General features: G+C 40.4%; 1 protein-coding gene across 25 annotated transcripts in view; it reads left to right on the top strand.

Annotated features, from left to right (window-relative positions):
- SORBS2 (sorbin and SH3 domain containing 2) overlaps positions 1 to 12,873 on the top strand; it is a 325,081-nt gene that overhangs the window by 181,311 nt on the left and 130,897 nt on the right. For 11 of the 25 annotated variants that reach the window (XM_021075582.1, XM_005671730.3, XM_005671729.3 and 8 more), the window contains one exon: positions 1,890 to 1,945. The exons of 6 other annotated variants lie outside the window; for them this stretch is intronic. The gene's annotated coding sequence lies outside the window, so the exon portion shown is untranslated. Of the gene's footprint in view, positions 1 to 1,889; positions 1,946 to 12,873 lie in introns of those variants that run through there. 8 more of the 25 variants (XM_005671733.3, XM_021075578.1, XM_021075573.1 and 5 more) reach the window with 7 other exon arrangements.

The following is a 12,873-nucleotide window of genomic DNA, read 5'->3' as shown; positions in this document are numbered from 1 at the left end:
ATATATCTTAATTGCTACTATTAAATAATCTGAACTTCATTAAGGCACATGTATAGGAGTTTAGTTTTCTGCAGGTAAACCATTTATGCTGATCCATCATAGATGAAGGAGACAAGATTACACACACATAGAGTTCGCGCTGTGGCACAGTGGGTTGAGAACCTGACTGCAGTGGCTCAGGTTGCTGGGGAGGCACAGGTCCAATCCCCGGTCCAGAGCAGTGGATTAAAGGATCCGGGATTGCCACAGCTGTAGCTTAGGTCGAAGCTGTGGCTCGGATTCAATTTCTGGTCTAGGAACTTCCATTTGCTATGGGTGTGGCCATTAAAAAAAATTTAGGGAGTTCTTGTCATGGCCCAGAGTTAACAAACCTGACTAGTATCCATGAGGATGCAGGTTCGATCCTTGGCCTTGTTCAGTGGGTTGCCTTGAGCTGTGGTGCAGGCTAGCAGCTGCAGTTCTGATTCGACCCCTAGCCTGGGAACTTCCATATGCTGCAGGTACAGCCCTAAAAATACAAACACACACACACACACACACACACACACACACACACACTCAAATACTTTAAAGATATAGTCCAGGAGTGGAAATTTAACTAAAGTTTAACATAGAAGCAGATACATTTTTAATGAGGTTTTCATCAGATATTATTTATAAACAGGTAGTTTAAACACAATGAAAACTTGGGGATATTCAGGGGGAATGGTTGCATATGAGTGTGCAGTTTGCCTTTTTCCCTTGTTTTCAGAATGGTTCCACTTAGGAAACAAGCTTTTTTCCCAAATTTGCCGATGTCTGCAAATAGTATTCTGCCCAGAAGGGAAGAAAAGAGCTAGTATGATTCATTTGAAGCAAATCTCCAAGAATATCAAAATGGAGTATTTATGGCTGTGAGAGGATTGATTTATCTGCAGAAACAGGTACCACTTCTCCCCCTAAAACCAGGGTCATCCCTTGAAATAGGCTGGCTGGGCAACTGCCTCCTGAAAAAGAGATGAGGACCTCTGACCAGCTCCCACCAGCCCCCAAGTAGCTCCCCACACCCCGTGAGCCTCGCATCCTAGCTGGTCCGAAATTCCTGCCCATGGGGTCAATCCTATGTTTCAAAAATACAGATAACCTGCTTAAAATGAATTTACCTGTGAGAGGAAAGTGTGTGCAACTTCCGTTAGCCTCTTTTAGGGACCTTAAATGGTCAGGTAAGCTCCTGCACCCCTTTTAAGGATGGAAGTAGTCCAGAGGCGATTTTCAATTCGTGCAAAGCGTCTGGCCGACAGAGGTTTAAACTGTAAAGAAAGGACCAGAGCTGGGAGAAAGGACCCTTTGAGGAGGGGGGCCTGATGGGGCCTCCGTGCAGGAGGAGTTGGCTGTGGGCAGAGGGATGGTAGCCTGGCACTTGGTGACGGTGGTGGGCCTAGAAAAGCAAAGAGGAGACGGAATAGTGGGTATAAACCCTACAAACACTATAGTCTTGGCCTACTCATTCTATGAAAATGTGGTGATGAAGCTTTGTTGGAGAAAGTTTGTTTTCAAGAAAAAGCGCAAAGAAAGTAGGAACGAATTAGCAAAACAACGCAGGGTTGCCAAAGCCACGCTGCCTGCTTCAGCCCACCTGAGACCCACCTGAAAATACCCCCAATCTACCCAATTCTATTTAATTCTGACGGTTAACTGCAGTATGCAACACACCAAAAATAATGACAACTCTTTGCACAGTTTCCTTTTTGCAGTTGTTTCTTGCAGAAGTACAGTCCAACTCAGTCAAAGAGTGTATATATGATGCTAAAGTTAAGTTTTCCTCAGTTTGATTTCATTGCTGTTTTGGTTGTTTTTGTGATTGCGGTGCCAATCCCGCCCACTTATTTACTGTAACGTTTCTTTTCTAGAGCCAGAATAGGACAGACTCATATACCATTCTGATCTGGGTGCATTTCTTCAGAAGGTACGCTGTGCTCATGGGAACCGCGGCTGCCTGGGGCTAACGAGGCCAGGCGGGAATCAAGGCATGTGTTTTAACAAAATGTTTTCCCAGGGAAGTCAAGGAAATAAAATGATGGGCGCCAAAGAATACGAGGCTCCTCTAACCTCCCCTTGACATCCATTCCTATCCTGTCCCAGCGGAATTTCTGGTGAGATTCCGCAGACATGCCCTTGATTTGCGCTGATTTAAAGGAGGCCAGGGGGGAAATCGGAGGAAGTGAGGCAGGGAAAGGCCAGATGGGTGGTTTTAGAATTCTTTACTCTGCATTATTTTAGAACGAAATATTTTGGCTGGAGGGTCTTAGGAAATCTGTGAGGAAACTAGAACCAGGCCCCACCCTTGTCCTAAAAATCCTCCCACCTGCTGCTTCTCAGTTACAGGCAGGCCCTATAGTCCTATTTGCTATAGCGAGTGGAAGCTTCTTGCTCACTGACACTTCATGGGGTACAGGGAAGTCTCTTATCACCACGAACACCCCTGATGGCAGGACTGCTGTGGGCCTCCAAGCCATGTGCCCATGTGGAATTTTCCCTGGCTCTCCACCTGGCTCAACTAGGCTCCAGTGGTGGACAGGACAGCAAAGCCCTCACCTGGATGTCACTGTCTGTGGCTTCAGGCTGGTTGGATTGCTTCACCTGCCAATGCCCAGGCTTCTTGACCCTCTTTGTTTCTGAAGTCACCCTGGCCAGATGTGATCTGGATTGGACTCCACCATATGTTGTTCATCTAGCTCATCACAGAGGAATCTACCCAAACCTACCCCCTTCCCCTTGGAAACCTTGAGTAGTTCTCTTACCCCTTCAAGGCAAATTGTTGCAACCTTGGATTGCAAAAGAAGAGATGCCTAAAGGGTACCTTGTAGTCCTTGTACTCATTTCCTGGCATTGCCTGAACAAAGAGCAACAAACTGAGTGGCTTAAAACAAAATAAATCGATTGTCTGGCAGTTCTGAGGCTAGATGTCTGAATTCAAGATGTTAGCAGGGTCACACTGCTTTAAAAGCTCTAGGGAAGAATGCTTCCTTGCCTCTTCCCTGCTCCTGGTGGTTGCCAGAAATCTTTGGCATTGCTTGGCTAATGGCAGCATCACTCCAATCTCTGCTTCTGTTGTCACGTGGTAGTGCTCCTTTTTGTTGTGCATGTGTCTCCAGATCTCTCTCTACTCATAAGGACATCAGTCATTGGATTTGGGACCCACTCTATTCCTCTGTGCTTCATCCTAACTTGATTACATCTGCAAGGACCTTACTTCCACATGAGGTCACTTTCCTAAGTGCTGGAACTAGGATTTCAACATATGATTCTGGGGACACTGCTTACCCTACAATCGCCACTACTGGGCATGGGTCATCTCTGAGCAAGAGGCAGCTTCCATGTGTGCATCCCAAATTTGAAGCACACACTTCAGTCCCCAGATTCAGCACTCACCCTCTGCAGGGGCCATGCAGGGCCGTGGCCTGAGTTCTTACCGCCCAGACTGGCCCACCTGGTCCAGGCTATTTCTGAGTGAGGTCAGAGCATGGAGGACTAATCACCCCTCACTATCATTCAGGCACTTTGGTCCATGTGAACTTTAAACCCACAAGTTTCTTTTTCCTAAGTACTATGACCATCCTATAATAGATCATTCATATATATATATATATATATATATATATATATATAATGATTTTTATTTTTTCATTATAGTTGGTTTACAGTGTTCATTCTTTTTTTCACATTCTTTCTGTCACACTTGGATGCTCTTCCGATCCACACACAGTATTGAGATTATCTTCCAAGGGAATGAGTTTTCCTAAAAGCTCATGGGTTCCCTTGATTGTTCTGAATTTAGAGATTTGCAGAATACCCTGGAGTTACTTATTCCTAAACAGACAATTTATAAGCTCATCAATCTCCATTGAACTTCCCATTTTCTACTCATAGATAACTTTTAAAAGGAAACTTTGACTTCCTCAACTGTAAATTGGGTTGGTTTTAAATGCACATATTTTTCAAGAAAGCAGATCACATATCAGATTGTGGAATTTACTATCCACAATTTACCATAATAATCTGTGTGATATTTTTTAGTCCTCCATCTTCACACTAATTTGACTGTATATCCAAAAAGAGACAGAGACAGAGTCAGAATGAGAGAGAGAAAGTCCACTTTCTAAGTCAGTGCTTAGTCACTGCATCTGACTTTGTGTTAAGACAAAGAGAATCCTACTGAAAAAGTAAATACCAAGAGGCTTAGTTAGGTATGACAGTGCAAGACATTTTATAAATATTTTGATACACAGATACGAGAGAAAGTAATTTATGAGATGGTTATTTTGCATTATGCTATGTTCAAAGCCAATTGAAATTCCTCATTTGCATTAACCATCTGAGCTGTTTTCCACTTGGAAGAATGTTCTAGTCTGCGTTCCAGGTCCTTCCATATTAGGTGGGTAGCATTAGAGCCTCTGTATTTGAATCTGTTCAGATGAGACTGTGTATCAAAATAAGTTCTACGTATAGATAAAGTAAGGTTTTAAATTAACCAATGGGATTGAGTTTTTTTAATCCCTAGCCATTTAAAGAATATGAATACTTGACCATGTAAAAAAGATACAAAAGAGTGAGGAGCATGAGTCATTTTTCCCCAATAGAAGGAAATGACCGTTCAGTGATTTTCATAGGAAAAGTATTCAGTAAGCAGATAACATCAGTTATTTAAAAAATATCAACATGACACTTTATCAGTAACAATGGAATTTGGGTAGAACACTGATGGGCAGTAAGGTCAGGGCAAAGCCCCTTCCAGGTTTCAAGATGGTCCCTACTTGCTCACCTGTTTCGGCAGGCAGGCAGTTGCCTGGGTGCCCAGCTCCAAAGTTGGGCAGAATTTAAAGCCTGGACCTCCTCAAGTCCATGACTTCTGGAGCAGGGCCCTGAGCTAGGCTATTAAGCCTGGGTTCTAGTGGCAAATGGACTATTGCCAACTGGGCTGCAGCAACTCACATGAGGGCTCTCCAACTGTCCTTTCTTAGAGGAACTTAAAAGGGCCTCGCTCAAGGACTTCTTATCAGAAAAGCTGAGTTATCAGTACTCTAACTCATTAAATGCATATGCTGCCTGTATCTGTGAAGATTTATCAAAGCTAAAACATGAATTATTAGTTCCTTGGTTGTCCTGACAGTGTCTCATGAATGAGAGAAGGCATGCTCACAAAAGAGAAAAAAGAGGTGACTTTTATTAAAATTCAACCCACCATTGAGATGATGAAATGAACATTTGGGGATATTTTTCCCCTGTTCTTAAAACAATTTCACAGTGACCTTTTTTTAAAAAAAATTGGGAGTTCCTGTTGTGGCTCAGTGGTAACGGACCCAACTCGTATGTATGAGAACATGGGTTTGATCCCTGGCCTTGCTCAGTGGGTTAAGAATCCAGGGTTGCCAAGAGCTGCTGTGTAGGTTGCAGATGCAGGTCAGATCTGGCATTGCTGTGGCTGTGGCGTAGGCCAGCAGCTGCAACTCAGATTCAACCCCTAGCCTGGGAACTTCCATATGCCATGGGTGTGGCCTTAAAAAAAGACATAAAAATTTTTTAAAAATTAAAAAAAACAAAATTGGAATTACACTGTATTGATTTGCATCTTCAATTTTACTTCATTATTTTGAGAATATTTTTTCATTCATTAAGTATTCTCTGAAAATGCAAGTTAATTGGCTGCACAAGTGGTTACACTGTAAGTAAATTACAACACAACCCAATGGTAACTACTAAAATTTTATATATCTCCTAATCTTAAAGGAGACAGAAATCCTGTTGTATTTTTCCTCACTCCCTAAAAAATTTATGTTAAGTTATACTGTACATGAAACGTTATGGGTTTTTTTCCCTATAAAGTAGATCATGATAATTCTAAAATTAGGCAGAACCACCTGGAATGTGAGTAATTAGACTAAGAAGAAAAAGAAACAAAGTATCTTCCCAGGAACCTGAAGCACTGCATTATTCCTTGCATTTCACAGGCTGGAAACTAGGGATCTGGGCAAACCTTAGATTGGATGATTTTCCAGAACTAACTGACCCTAAGTATTGATGATCTGTGTGCCTACAAAACTGCAGCCATCAATTGACCTGATGGTGAGGGGCATTCTCCCCAAATCAGTTTAACAGAAGGACAGGGCAGACAGAAAGCACTAAGCACTAAGCATCTAGTCCTGTTCTTTACGTTTTCAGAAACTGGAAGAACAGAGGAAAATTCAGAAGAAAATCCTGTCTCTTCGAGAAAAGTCCTCTGAAAGAGCAGAGATTTGCTCAGCTGGCCCAGAGAGGGCTGGGTAGAAATTCAATGAAATATCTAGAGTCCTTTGGTTTTTCAAGTACACAGACTTAAATGTCTTAGCAGCTTTATCCCCAGTTTACATGTTTAATACCCAGAGCACTTACACTTTACCACATAAAAAAATAATGGAGCGTAGGAAATAAAAGAACCAGTTTCTACTAATGAAATACAGCCTTGATGTAGGAAGATAAGCAATTGCCAGTGATGGAAATCTTATCATATGCTATACCCTATGCTAAACATTTTATATATATTATCTAATTCTCATACAATCAGTGGTAGGTATATGTCATCATCTATTCTACAGCTGAGGAAGGAAAGACTGGAGGGCTGACTTCATTCTCCCATGTACTCCCTCAAAAAATATGTATTTGGTTCCTAATGTGTGGCCCGCATGGTTTGAATGCAGAAGACGCGGTTGGGAAAACGCTCATCATCTCTGCCTCCTCCCGAATGGACAGGACTCACAGGTGGGATTTGCATCTGTCAGTCCATCCCTAAAGCACCGAATCCAACACCAACAGTGCTATTTAAAAAGAAACCTGAGATCTCACAGGAGACCAGTAAATAGTATTGCGTCTTAATTTATTTTCTTCCTGATTTGAGACTCACTGTGATTAAATTTAGAAATCAGGATGAAAACAACTAGTGCTATTGCACATCATTCTGTGGTGATGGGGTGAAGGCAGGAGGCATTTGGTTAACCAGATTTAGAAATGAAGCCCAGTGGTTTTGCTGCTTCACTAAAAAGAGTCTTATCAAACACCACAAAAGAGACAAGAATGCTTACAGAAGTGAAGTACACCAGTATTTCCCTAGAACACAAAACTCATCGCCGTGGCCAGAATTAGACAGAATGGCAAAGATAGAACCCTAGCAAATATTTTCAAGTGATCCCCATCCACAAATACTGTTATATTTGGCAAGCCAAGAGCCCTTAACAACCCACACCAGGTGAAAACATCTGCCCAAGTGAGAGTCGGTAGAATCAGCTTGGGAGCATCAATTGTGGCCACAGTCTTGCCAACCACCATGCAAGGAGACTGTTTAGGGAACACAGTACTGACACCTGCAGGATCTTCTGGTCTTCATAATGGAAAAGAAAACTTTACCTGTGTCCTATTCTTGGGCTGGCTGGAAAAACCCACAGACCCAGAAAGCAAGTACTTTGATTTTGGAATAAAAATGTTTTCTTGAACATTCTAATAATGTCCACAAAAGTTACTCTCAATAGGTTTACTAAAACTCAAATTAATTTTAAGACACTGACAAATTTCAATTTTTTCTTTTTAGGGCCCTACCTTCGGCATATGGACGTTCCCAGGCTAGGAGTTCAATTGGAGCTGCCGCTGCTGGCCTACACCACAGCCACAGCAATGCAGGATCCGAGCCACATCTGTGACCTACACCGCAGCTCACGACAACACCAGATCCTTAACCCACTGAACAAGTCCAGGGATCAAACCCGCATCCTCATGGATACCAGTTGGGTTCATTACCATTGAGCCAATATGAGAACTCCCTCAAATGGTTTTTAATATTGGACCCCTAGTCAAGGATTATACCTCCAGGATGAGTTTACTCTTAAAAGTAAGTCATAATCCCTTGAGAGTTACTCATCAAAGAAAGCATAAAACCTGTCTGGAGCAGACTTAGGGACGAATCATTAATCAGTAATTCAAAACAGTGATTGAGGTAATTTTACTTGGGTTTAATTATTTTTCCTGAGCAGTCTGTTCCTCTTGCTTTATCTTAAAATGTATAGCAAACCTGGCTTTATCAAAATAAAATAAGCCTAATCATGGGACATTATTTGGAAATCAAGTTTTATTCTTGCATAATACTTTAATAACCTTGATAAATAAGGCTTGTGTCCTAATGAACACATTTAGTTAAAGGAGCTTATTGAAATGAAATAAACCTCTTCCAGCATGTCTTTCTTAATGTAGGTATGATCTCATAAAAGGCTTAATTTGGTAATCTGCTAAAAGAGTCATTAATTTTTCACTAACTTTGAAAAAAGTCAAAGATATTGAAATAACCAATGAGATTGACTCATTAAAAATCCCTCACCTGAGAGTATAATAAAGGCCAATCACTGAATTTATGAAAATCCTCCTAACTTCTTCTTGTGAGTATTATTACTTTGATGGTAATTTGTCAATACAATTTGCTGACTTTGACACCTATTTACTTAGCTGGAATTGTGTAATTGTGACTACCAGAGTAAAAGAACCATTAATGCAAACTGAGGACATTCCTTAGTAATCTGTCGACTTTTCAGAAGGGAAGAAAATTTGCTGTGATGAAGCTATTTCTATCACATCAGTGGTGACTGAAGTGAGTGACTCATTCAGGAACCATGGAAATAACTCCGGGGAGTATGGAGGGAGGAACGTGTGTACATGCTTCCAGATGCTGCTGCTTTTGTGGGGGCATCTGTTCAAGGGTCCAGATCTGTTAGAAGCACTTTCAGTGTATCAAAAAACCAAACTCATTGAGTTTGGCTTTCCCTTCACACTTTTGTTGTTTCTCTAGAATAGCCTCAAGTAAATATAAAACAAGGCAACCCAATCCTTCACTCACAGGACCCTATGTTCTTTCCAGAAGTGTGTCTCATATTTAAAGATGTGTGTCCAAATGTGCTAAAAACAGGCCCTACTCCCAGACACATTTCTACTACTTCTATTTCTGAAATCGCTGGTCAATCTCCAGGCTCCTATACTATATTTATCTTTATATTTGTGTCTTTCTATTTATCGTGCATCTGTTTCCATAATATCCAATATATTAACACATACGTACTTGTAAGACAGATAAGAACACCAAGAAAATAAGCTGTCAATCTCCTTATTCACTCAACCTAAGTCTGGTCAAGTTGCAGGTGTATATCTCTCTCTCCATGCTTATATTCAAACTGTCATTTGTTTCTCTTAAGTAGCAGGGAGCTCCTATCAAGGAGGCTTTGTTAGATGAAGTATCTTTGGGGATAGAGCTTGAAACAAAAAAAGTGACCTATGAAAACTGGGTATTTTTCCACTTAAATAAAATTCTATGAATATGTTCCTTTGATATTCAGCCAGTATTAACTGAAAGCTTCTATGTATAAGGCACAATGAAGAACATAAAAGTGAATAAACCATGGTCCTTGTCCTCAAGAAAACATAATCACAAACAACAGAAAGTAAGACAAGACGAGGTGGTGCAGACAAGGAACTATATTCATTTAAATGAAAGACGGCAATTTATGTTGTATATACAGTGGGCAACTTTGAGGTGGACCTCAAAGAATGGGTGTGATTTTAAGAGTGAGTAGGAATAATCCCAGTGGAGGAAACATATCATGAAAGATGTGACTTACATCCGCCTTGCTACACCAGTCATGGAGTCCCGGAAGACGGGGACTGGTTTTGATGATCTGAGCATCCTGAGACCCAGAACTGTGTCTGTCACAGAGTAGGCGTGCAGTTAAAATGTGCCAATTAAACTCAAATGAAGGCTGAAACATAAAATATGCACAAAAAGGAGCAAAAAAAAGTCTAGTTGGACTAAAAAACAGAATATGAGAAGGGAAAGGGAATATAAATCTTGAAAATCAGATGGGAACATATTTTGTTGGGCTCGATTTGGAATTTACCAATAGATAAAGTCAAGTCATTGTTCCTTTTCAAAAGATCAGCCTTGCAACAATTGCACCATCCAATTGAGAAAGAGAGATTGAGAGAGATGGGGGTAGGGGGTGACTAGACTTAGGAAAACTAATCAAAAGATTATGAAGATAATTTGTTTGATAAATTGACAGAAATGATGACCCTAGAATTAATAGCAGTAGTCATAAGAACTCTATGAACAACAGCAAAAACAATGAGAAACACAACCACAGCTGATATTTAATGATCCATGTTATAGCCAAGCACAAAGCAAAAATTTCTATTAATTTACCTCTTGGGACGCTTACTACAAAGTTGTAATTCACACATTTATAGGTGATGAAATTGAGAATTGGAGAGATTAAGTAACTTCCTCAAAGAAGCTCTACTAGAAGCTATATTAGTATGCCACATTTTGTTTGATCCTCTGCAATAGAATTCTACATGGTAGGTGTCAGAAGCCCACATTTGGAGCTTTGTCAAATGCAGCTTCTCTTTTGAATACAAATGATTAGCTAGAATATTCAGCACCAGTGGTAATAATTCCAAACTAGAATCTCTGCAGCACAGCGCTTTTTGCGGGATAACTGCCACCCTTTTGTAACTGCTGAATTAGAGTAGGCTGTGATAGTTTATAGCTATTGACCAGCAGAAGGCTGAAGTTCATTGTAAATATTAACAGGAGAAATGCTCAAAAATAGATGTCTAATTCTCTTTATGGGACAAGTCAAAGATTTACTTTAATTGCTTTGGGAAAAAAAAACCCTCCATTAAATTATAAACTGGCAACACAATCTTATATGTGATTCACTTTAAAAACATCATAAGATGTGCACAGTGCTGAACTAGATGGAATGTGAGATAAATGGTGAAAAAGAAATTAGCCTTAGTCTCACATTTATTACGGTGAGAGAAACAGACAGACGTGAAATAGATAAGTATTCTAGTAGTGCCAAAGAACACAGAGGATGACAGTCAGTGTATCAGGCATATGAACAAGCTGGTTCTAAAGTCTCTTTTCATGTTTGAGGCTATGAGGAATACATGCATGACTTCAGAGACATGACGGGGGGGAGATAAATTATATGTTACAGGATTTGAATAGATTAAAAACATTCTTAAAAACACAGTAAGAAAAGAATAATTCATTTGAGGTAGGCTGAAGAGTGGGTGGGATTGGGGGAAACAAAAGGTTAAGGAAATTCTATACCTGGGTTGGGAAAACAGCGTGACTGTCCAAGGTGGATTTCAGGAAAAGCATGTAGACAGGGCTGTAGTGAAGGCTGTGGTGGAAGATGACATTGAAAGCGGAGAGTGGAGTCAGGTCAGGGGATGGCCACTTGTTAGAAGTTGACCTCTTGGACAGCAGAGGGCCCTGAGAAGTTTTAGAAGGGAGTGGTATAATTGAGCTAGGTTTTAGGAAGAGTTCTCTGGCAATAGTATAAATGATGGTGACAAGATGTAGGGGAGTTTCATTAGGTACCCTGACCTGATATCTCAGAGACAAAGTATGGATCTGATCACTGGATGGTGCAATAGGAAACTGCTAGGTCAATTCTGCAAATATCACAGCACTCTGGAAAATATTTGCTATTGAAGATAGCTAGCTCCTCCTGGTAGCTGTGAAGACCATTGAGTAGCTGCTTATTCCTTTGTCTTCTTTCACTCTCTGTGCATGAAAATACCCTCAAATAGTCAATAAAAACACACCAAAGTAGTCCCAGCACAGCTCAAGATCTAAATTTACTGTTTTCTTTTTTTTTTTCTTAAAACCCCCCAAGCATCCTTGAGAAAAACCAAAGGTTCTATATGTAAGTCAAGAAGCCCAAGATCTTTTTTTTCTCCCCAAAGATCTTTTTAATACTAAGCTTCTTGGATTGTTAACTGCTTGGAAATTGAAACAACAAAAGGTAATTTATACCCTCGAAACTGCTTCCTGTTATCCAATAGTAAAGAAATTGGCCTTCAGAATAGAGGAGTGACACTATCTGCAGTATTCAAGTAATTTGCTAAAATATAAATGCTAAAAACACTGAAAATTGTTACTTCTGTGTGTCCCCCCTTTGTGTATGTGGCATATCAAGAAAAATTTAAAGTCAAGTCATTAAAAATATGTAGCTGCAAGGCAGTTGGAATCCATGGATTAACATACTGCCACTCTCTCCTCACGCCTCATGAACCCAGGACCTTGACATTCACGGAAGCAAGGTCAACATCCGGCTCGGTGACTATGAACTCTACTGTTTCTTCCTCAGCTCTACAGAGATCATTGAACTAGAAAGATGAATGCTTTACAAAGAAGCATTACCAAAACTCCCCAAAGCTATAATATTTCCAATGTGACTAAGACACGCTAACAACCTCAGGCCTCCAGATTCTGTATGCCTTAACATAAGTGGAAATTATCCTAAGGAAATGAAGGGAATAAGACAGAGTAGTGCTTGGAGCAAATGATATTGGAGCCCGCTTATACTGGTGTAGCAGATCTTTCTCCTCCTGGCTTCTTGTAAAGCGTCATAATTATTTTTTCATGATCCTCAAAGAAATAGATTGCTCTGTTAATATGCATTACCTAGGTTTAAGCTTACTAGAACATACCTTGTTCTATGAGATCCGTAATTTAAACTAAATTGATACCTATTCTCCAAAAACATAAGATTGTTTTCAAAGTTCTTAAGGGAAGATGGAACAAAAGAGTCCTTTTCTTTGTATTTTCAGTGAAGTTGCTGCAACACTCTGGCAAGAAGGCATCTGTGTTATTTCAGGTGCTTACCTTTATGGCCAAAGTGGTGGCCCCAATACAATATACCTGTAAGTGGCTCTGGGATTGATTAATTTCTCAGATGTTTTCCTTATTCCCTCCATGATGATGTGAAATTCAGCTCTGGCCCACTCCAACTTTCACACAAATACAATTAT

Source organism: Sus scrofa, chromosome 15 (assembly GCF_000003025.6).
Source record: "Sus scrofa isolate TJ Tabasco breed Duroc chromosome 15, Sscrofa11.1, whole genome shotgun sequence".
NCBI lineage: Eukaryota > Metazoa > Chordata > Mammalia > Artiodactyla > Suidae > Sus > Sus scrofa.
Note: the sequence above shows the minus strand (reverse complement) of the source record. Positions and strands in the feature narration are given on the sequence as shown.